Source organism: Ornithorhynchus anatinus, chromosome 11 (genome assembly GCF_004115215.2).
Source record: "Ornithorhynchus anatinus isolate Pmale09 chromosome 11, mOrnAna1.pri.v4, whole genome shotgun sequence".
Classification (NCBI taxonomy): Eukaryota; Metazoa; Chordata; class Mammalia; order Monotremata; family Ornithorhynchidae; genus Ornithorhynchus; species Ornithorhynchus anatinus.
In genome coordinates this window covers 33,038,169-33,046,882 of record NC_041738.1, presented here as the reverse complement: position 1 = coordinate 33,046,882, position 8,714 = coordinate 33,038,169, and the positions used below count along the sequence as shown (strand labels likewise).

Sequence of the window (8,714 nt, the reverse complement as noted above, 5' to 3'; positions counted from 1 at the left end):
CTCGTAACCTGAAAAAAAGTGCTACTGATAACCAATGGTGCTATGGAATGAAGTGAGAGAGCAGGCCTGAATTCGTTCAATTATATTTATTGAGCGGTTACCGTGTGCAGAGCTCTGTACTGAGTGCTTGGGAAGTACAATTCAGAATTGTAGACCTAAAGTATCTTAAACCAAGAGAGGAAATGACAGGGATTAGGAAGTGAGTCCTAAGGAATGGAACCCATCAGAGAGTAACATATATGTGGCAACATAACTGCTCAACACTGAAGAGCCATTCAATTTTGAGGCGCTGGAAAAAGATGTCCTCCAATTCCATCACTTCTCTCATAGCAAGATTGGACAGATAATAATAGTAATATTTGTTAAGCGTTTCCAAGCACTAGGGCAGCACATATACTAAAATTGGAACGATACAGAGAAGATTAGCACGGCCCCTGCGCAAAGATGACACGCAAATTCGTGAAGCGTTCCATATTTTTGAGAAGCAGCGTGGAGCACAGGCTTGGGAGTCAGAGGTCATGAGTTCGAATCCCAGCTCTGCCACTTGTCAGTTGTGTAACTGTGGGCAAGTCACTTCACTTCTCTGTGCCTCAGTTACCTCATCTGTAAAATGGGGATTAACTGTGAGCCTCACGTGGGACAACCCGATTATCTGTATCTACCCCAGCACTTAGAACAGTGCTCTGCACATAGTAAGCGCTTAACAAATGCCAACATTATTATTACAAGATAAACGTGTCCCCCATGGGGCTCGCAGTTTAAGTAGAAGAGAGAGCAGGTATTGAATTCCCATTTTGCAGATGAGGGAAGTGAGTCACAGAGAAGCGAAGTGACTTGCCTAAGGTCACCCAGCAGGTAAGTGGCGGAGCCGGGATTAGAACCCAGGTCCTAAGACTCCCAGGGCCCTGCTCTTTCCACTAGGTCATGCTGCTTCCTGAAAATGGGCTCTGTGGGTAAGTCAAGCCAAAAAGTAGCAATAGTTCCACAGGAAAGGGGCTGCCCAATATCGCTTTCTCTATTCTTGACTCTATTTGACTCTATTTGACTTTGCCTCTATTTATTGCCACTGTTCTCGTCTGTCCGTCTCCCCCGATTAGACCGTAAGCTCGTCAAACGGCAGGGACCGTCTCTATCTGTTGCCGACTTGTTCATCCCAAGCGCTTAGTACAGTGCTCTGCACATAGTAAGTGCTCAATAAATACTATTGAATGAATGAATGAATGAATATTCTTATATTGGCGCTGCTCTGGGTTACTTAGAACAATGGTTCCCAACTGGGAACCTTAAAGACCCCAAAGCGCACCCTGAGAATTTCACGACACCGCGGCCTCTGATTTCATTGCATTAGCATGGCTGAACCCTAAACTGGGGAGCACACCCATATATGTCCGGTGAAACGGGGAAGACATCACCACTGCAAAGATTGAGCCAAATGTGCATCACTTCCTCTTACCCTCCCACCCCACTTCTGTGGGTTTCTGGCAGGCAAAGGGAAGAAGATGGCCCAGAAATTGCCCGTCCTGGGTATCGTGAAAGGTCGGGTAGCACACGTTCTTCAAGAGACCGGAAAGATTCAGTGCCCCTTGTAACACGCCTGACATCCAGGGAAAAGTTGACTCAGTAGCTGGCTCTCTCCCAAGAGCCCTTTTAGCCGTGGGACATACAAAATCAGCACGTCTGGTCGGTTTCTAACTGAGCTGCCATTTTGTGAAGGGCCAGTTTTCAACAGACTTGTCATCTCTGCTCATCAATAGGTCTGTACAATGAGTATATCTGCCTAGCCGGGTCATTTTTCTAAAACTTATTTCTGTACTCTTCTCCCCTCATCAACCTCCAGTGGTTGCCCATTCCTCTCTGCATCAAGCAGAAACTCCTGACCATTGGCTTTAAGGTGTTCGTCAGCTTCCTCCCTCCTCTTCGCTCGACCACGGTGAGGAAGTGCACGTGTGTGTCTGTAGACACCGATTGTTGATATCTCTTGAGAGCTTACTGTGTGCAGAGCCCTTGGGAAAAATTAGTACAATAGAGTTGATTGACACAATCCCTTCCTTCAAGAAGCTTACCATATCTAGGTGTGTTTGTGGGTGTTTGCGTGTGTGTGCATTCACGTTTGTGGTGGAGCAGTTGGGAGCTTCTCCGTACGCTTTGCTGTTGTCTGCTGGGACAAAACCCAGCCAAGTACATCGTGCCCCAGGCTGATTGCAGTGGCAGAATGTGATGATCCAGGTTAATCCGCCCAAATGCGAGTCACCGACAAGAGGGTTGAACAGACTGTGCCGGTTCTAAAATGTGTCCTGGAATCAGGCTTGGGGGAAATTAGAGGGGAAAATTAATTAAAACAGGTAATGGTTCTGACCTCACAGCAGAAAAGGGGAGATAAACCAATCTTTTTTTCAGTCTTAAACTCAGGAAATTGATCCCAAGGTCCTCGCAGGTCAAGTCCTCCCCTCCAGTAGCGCCCTGGGTTGGGAAGACGCGTCTGACCCCATCTCGTCCTTCCGTCTGTTTAAGCTAGTTATGTTGCCACGCTGAGCTGCAGCTCTGCTCTGGGGCTCTAATTCCTTTGGAAAAGCTGCGGTCCAGATGTTTCGGCATTTAGCAAAGGGACTCTGCTGATTCGTTGGCTGTGTTACTCTCAGATGGCAATTAGTATCTGCTACCGTTCGTGCAGTATAACATGAAGAACTGAAATGACCAGAAAGGACCTTGCCTATATAATCCCCTCCATCCTGACATTACTGAGCCAAATTATGTAAAGCTACAAAATATTCCTATGTGATGCAATAAGGAGAGAGAGAGAGAGAGAGAGAGAGAGACCAGAGTGGCGATGGGGTCCTTCCTTCCTCCCTCTCTCCCTTTTAATTAGATACAGGACACACAGATGACAGAAAGGTGATCCGGATCACCTTCAAAGGGATTAGAAGGGAAAGCGTAAAAAAGCTAGGCCAGTTCCATCTGAATGGCTCCCTCAAATTGATGAGAACCTAGAATGGTGGTCCACAGGCTCCCTACTCCCCGGGATTCTCTGAACGACAAATGGCTCGAAGTGGTCCTCTGAAGCCCTCTCATTATGCCGTAAATCCCTTAGTTCTGTTCCAAACTAGTGGGTATTCATTTATTCATTCAACCATATTTACTGAGCACTTGCTCTCACTGTATTAAGCGCTTGGGAAAGTACAATCCAACAATAAACCGTGACATTCCCTACCCAGAATGAGCTTCCAGTCTAGAGAGGGAGAGACAGACATCCATAGAAATGAATAAAATTACAGATATGTACATAAATGCTTTGGGGCTGGGAAGTGGGAAGAGCAAAGGGAGCAAGTCAGGGTGACACAAAAAAGAGTGGGAGATGAGGCAAAGGGAGATGGGAAGGCCTCCGGGAGGAGATGTGCCTTCGGTAAGGCTTTGAAGCGGGGGGCGGGTCATTTTCTGTCAGATCAGAGGAGGGAGGGCGTTCCGGGCCAGAGGCAGGACGTGAGCTAGGGGTCGGCGGTGAGACGGGCGAGATCGAGGCACAGTGAGAAGGCAGAGTGTGGAGTACTGCTGGCTCGCGGGGAGGGTGGTGATGGGGTTGCACTGGCCCGGGGCAACTTACTAATGGCTGCTGAACCCTCAGCTGGCCCATAACTACCTAGGGATTGCCCACGGAATTATGGCATTCATTTATTCGTTTCATTTATGGCATCTGTTAAGCGCTTTCCACGTGCCAGACACTGCTGTAAGCACTGGGGTAGATATAAGTTAATCGGGATGGATGCGGTGCCTTGTCCCACATGGCCTTCACAGTCTTATCCCCATTTACCACTTACCATTGCCTTCTTCCACACAATTAATTAATTAATGTTGGTATTTGTTAAACGTTTACTATGTGCAGAGCACTGTTTTAAACGCTGGGGTAGACCCAGGGGAATCAGGTTGTCCCACGTGGGGCTCATAGTCTTAATTCCCATTTTACAGATGAGGTGACTGAGGCACAGAGAAGTGAAGTGACTCGCCCACAGTCACACAGCTGACACGTGGCAGATCCGGGATTCGAACCCATGACCTCTGACTCCCAAGCCCGTGCTCTTTCCACTGAGCCACACTGCAGCAGTCAGATGGGATTCTTAGGAAGCAATGACGAAAAATAACGGCCCACCGTCAAAGCGTCAAGGTCGCATCTCCTCCAGGCGGCCTTCCTTGATCATTTGTATATATATTCTTTTATTACCGTATTTATTTTGTTAATGAGGTGTCCGTCCCCTCGATTCTATTTATCGCGATTATGTTGTCTTGTTTTTGTCCGTCTGTCCCCCCCCCCGATTAGACGGTGAGCCCGTCGTTGGGCAGGGACTGTCTCTATCGGTTGCCGAACTGTACTTTCCAAGCGCTTAGTACAGTGCTCCGTACATAGTAAGCGCTCGATAAACACTATCGAATAGAGGGGAAAATTTCCCAGTGCATGGACGCAGGGAAAACTCAAACGTGCACACACGCACGCGTGACCGAACACACGTTATTATACACCCATGTGCCGAGGCCTACTATCAGAAGTATGATCTGCCTAAATATCTGTGTTTGCGTGAGAGTGTGTGTGTGTGTGTCTGCGTGGGTGATTGCATCACTGCCCTCTGGTGTATCAAAGAGGTGCAAACTCTTTGCGTCCCTTTTCAATTCTCATTTTCTCGTAGGCAATTGGGTTTGGATAAAAATGAGAAACCCTGACCCCCTCCCTCCCCCTACCTCGACAGAGTACGTCAAAAGCGGCATGTACATTCAACGCATTTCATCTTGGCATCTCTCCGCGCTGCGTGCCAGACCCCGTCTCTCTCCGCCCCACGGCCGGCAACTGATCACAGCTGATCCGCTCGGGAGCAGGGGTGGCAAAGGGGAGGGAGGGTTTCCTGGGGCTTTGTGGTAGAGGTTTAAAACCAGGCCCTGTGCCTCATTCCGCTCCTCCTCACAGACCCCGAGTCCCTCCTTCCCTCCTGGCTCTCTCGAGCTTCCGGCCTAGCGGATCGAGCCCAGGCCCGGGAGTCGGGAGGTCACGGGTTCTAATGCCGGCTCGGCCGCGGGTCTACCGCGTGACCTCGCTGGAGTCACTGACCTTCTCTGTGTGCCTTAGTTTCCTCATCTGTAAAATGGAGATTAAGAGTGAGCCCCACGTGGGACAGGGACCGTGTCCAACCTGATTATCTTGATTCTATTCATCGCGATCACGTTGTCTTATTTTTGTCCGTCTGTCTCCGCCGATTAGACGGTGAGCCCGTCGTTGGGCGGGGATGGTCTCTATCCGTTGCCGAATCGTACATTCCAAGCGCCCAGTACGGTGCTCTGCACCTAGTAAGCGCTCGATAAATACTATCGAATGCGATACTATCGAATAGAGTGGAAAATTTCCCAGTGCAAGGATGCAGGGATAACTCAAACATGCACGCACGCACGCGTGCACAAACGCACGTATTACATACCCATGGGCTCTATGTAGACCCATATACCCATATTATATGCCCCAGCACATAGAACGGTGCCTGGCATAAAGTAGGCACTTAACAAATACCATTATTATTTATTATTAAGGGAGCCTCCAAGGTGGGTCAGGAGTCCCTGCACACAGTGGCTCACTCCCAGTATGGAACAGAGAGAGGATTCCTGGGCTGAATGATGGAAGGGAGTCTATCCAAGCTTGTGGGTTGGGCCCCTCCTGGCCCTCTCTCCCCTGCAATCTGATGAGGAACAGGGAATGTGGCCTTCCGGGAGCCTGTTCACCCTCAGGACCACCGGGAAGAAGACACTAGAATCACCCTAGCTAGTGGAAAGAACATGGAACTGGAAGGGAGACTCAGTTTCTAATCCCAGCGCTGTCACTGGCCTGCTGTGTGACCCTGGGCAACTCACTTAGCCTCTCTGATCCTCAGTGTCCTCCAAGCTGCGGTACTTCCAGCTTGGAAAATGAAATGTGGAGCCCATTACTCTGTAAGCACCCTGATTTGTACTTGCTCCCTGACTGGGCATGAGGGCGTAGTTCGCTGAAGGCTGAGCAAGAGAAGCAGCATGGTTCAGTGCAAAGAGCCCGGGCTTGGGAGTCAGAGGCAGTGGGTTCGAATCGCGGCTCTGCCACTTGGCAGCTGTGTGACTGTGGGCAAGTCACTTCACTTCTCTGGGCCTCAGTGACCTCATCTGTAAAATGGGGATTAACTGTGAGCTTCACGTGGGACCACCTGATTACCCTGCATCTACCCTAGCGCTTGGAACAGTGCTCTGCACACAGTAAGCGCTTAACAAATACCAATATTGTTATCTCCAAGATTCGTGGGTAGGCCATGCTCTCGTCTTGCCAATCTGGACCATTGATGCCAAAGCCCAACATGAGAAGGATGGAAATTTAATGTAAAAAAAGGGGTTTGGGGGTGGCAAAAGTGGCTTTTAATATACAAAGTTGGATATATCAGTGCTTATTGCGCCTTTTCTGGTTGCAGAGCACTGCGCTGGCTCTTGAAAGAATATAATAAAAGTAGAAGCTGGTTCCTTGCCCTTAAGAAACTTACAGTCTAACGGAGGAGTTTGCACTCTAAACTAGGACAGATCCCAGTCAGAATAGCTAATCACCCGCAGGGAAAGTCAATGTGTGATAATAAAACATCTCTTAAATCAGTCAGTGCTCTTTACTGAGTGCTTATTGTGTGCAGAGCTTTGAAGATGCTATTTCACTAAAAAAGTGCATTCAAGTGATATGTGTTGTTTAAGCTTTAGGATGGATAATTTAGTAAACTAATTATAGCCATGCCATCGTTTTATTGAAGACAGACTCCCTCACATCTCTCCGGCTCCCAGAGTATCCGCTTATTCATACTTTCAAATGTGTTCTTACTAGAAACCTAGCGTACTCTAGGTGCTCAATCAGGGTTTGTGGTAATTAACAGTAATTATTTAAGTAAATGCAGAGCAACAGTGTGGGTTTTTTAAAAGATAACACATCTTTTGAAGATCAGTAACATATGAAGTGTTGGCTTGGAAGGCAGAACCCCATTTTAAGATAGACCTTGGGATATTCATTCATTCAATAGTATTTATTGAGCGCTTACTATGTGCAGAGCACTGTACTAAGCGCTTGGAATGTACAAATCGGTAACAGATAGAGACAGTCCCTGCCCTCTGACGGGTTTACAGTCTAATCGGGGGAGACGGACAGACAAGAACAATAGCAATAAATAGACTGAAGGGGATGAACGTCTCATTAAAACAGTGTCTCTGCATTCCAGTCCCTATTTATCTAGCACCTCTGAACTCAGCAGGATTAAATTTGTGAACAAAAAGTATGCTGAGACAGCTGTGAGGGGGAGATTTTCTTTGGAAGCTTTATCTAAAGCTGTATTCCCGAGATATTCCCTTCCATCCCTCCCTCCCAGCAGAGTGTTTTTGTTGGCTTGGTTTCAGGATCCCTAATCCCATTAGGCTCAAATGTCAAGCGTTTAGTACACTTGTCCGCAGTGTGACCTTGGGCAAATCACTTAACTTCTCTGTGTCTCAGTTACCTCATCTGTAAAATGGAGATGAAGACTGTGAGCCCGATGTGCGAAGGGGACTGTGTCTGACCCGATTATCTCATATCTAGCCCAGAACTTAGTACAGTGTCTAGCACGTAGTAAGCGCTTAACAAATGCCGTAATTTTTACAGCGCTCTTCACATAATAAGCGCTGGATAAGTACCACTGATGATGGAGAGTAGAGGTTGCTTTTCTCCACATCAGGAATTGGCCAAAACACAAGTATGGGGTGGGTTCAGTTTGTGGACCACCTAGCTCTCTGAATTGTATTTTTCCCTTTCACTCGCTTTGCACATTTTATCCTCCATCATTGCCAGAGGATGAGAAAGGAGGAGAACTGAACCGAATCCATCGATCAGTGGTATTTATTGAGCACTTACTATGTGCAAAGCGCTGTACTAAGCGCTTGGGAGAGTACAAGGCAACAGAGTCGGTACACATGTTCCCTGCTAAAAAGGACTGTGAGCTTGCTGTGGGCAAGGAATATCTGTTTATTATTATAATATACTCTCCCAAGCGCTTTGTACAATGTTTTGCACACAGTAAGCGGCTCAATAAATACCACTGACCGAGCTTACTGCCTAGAGGATGAGCAGATGTCTCCGACAGTCAAACAACTTCCCAGGCCTATTTGGTTAGTTTTATAGATGCCTTGGTGCCACAAGAACCCATCCCAGAGCTGGAGTCCCTCAGAAGGTATTCAAGGCATTTACCCCTCAGCCTGTGGGGTAAGTTATAATTTGAGTTCTTTTCCATGAGCGGAGGGAAGAAGCAAAAGAAACCCACTATGGGCAGGGATTGTCTTTATTGCTGAATTGTACTTTCCAAGTGCTTGGTAGAGTGCTCTGCACACAGTAAGCGCTCGGTAGATACGACAGATTGAATTAATGAATGAAGAGGGAGAAGGGGGAGACGGACCATTAATATAAATAATTTATAATATATCACTTTCACCCTCCCTGAATGTGTGATGATTTCCCACTAAGGCGGAAACTTCAAGACCCCTTCCACTGGCAGAAATGCACATGGGACTTCAGGCAGAGCAATCCCAAGATATCAAAAGTCTTCAGAAATCCAGGAATAGCAATGACCTTGGAGCCTTTCATAACCTCCAAACGAGCCTACTGTTCTAATCTATCTCCATTCTTTAGCTAACCATTGGGCTGGGAAGTTTCTGAGCCCTTC

General features: G+C 47.6%; 1 non-coding gene across 1 annotated transcript; it reads left to right on the top strand.

The window, feature by feature from the left end:
- The first annotated feature begins 376 nt into the window (after window positions 1-376).
- Window positions 377-479, top strand: LOC114815319. The gene has a single exon (XR_003763083.1). It is a non-coding gene; the product is annotated as a U6 spliceosomal RNA (small nuclear RNA).
- The last annotated feature ends 8,235 nt before the right edge of the window (window positions 480-8,714 follow it).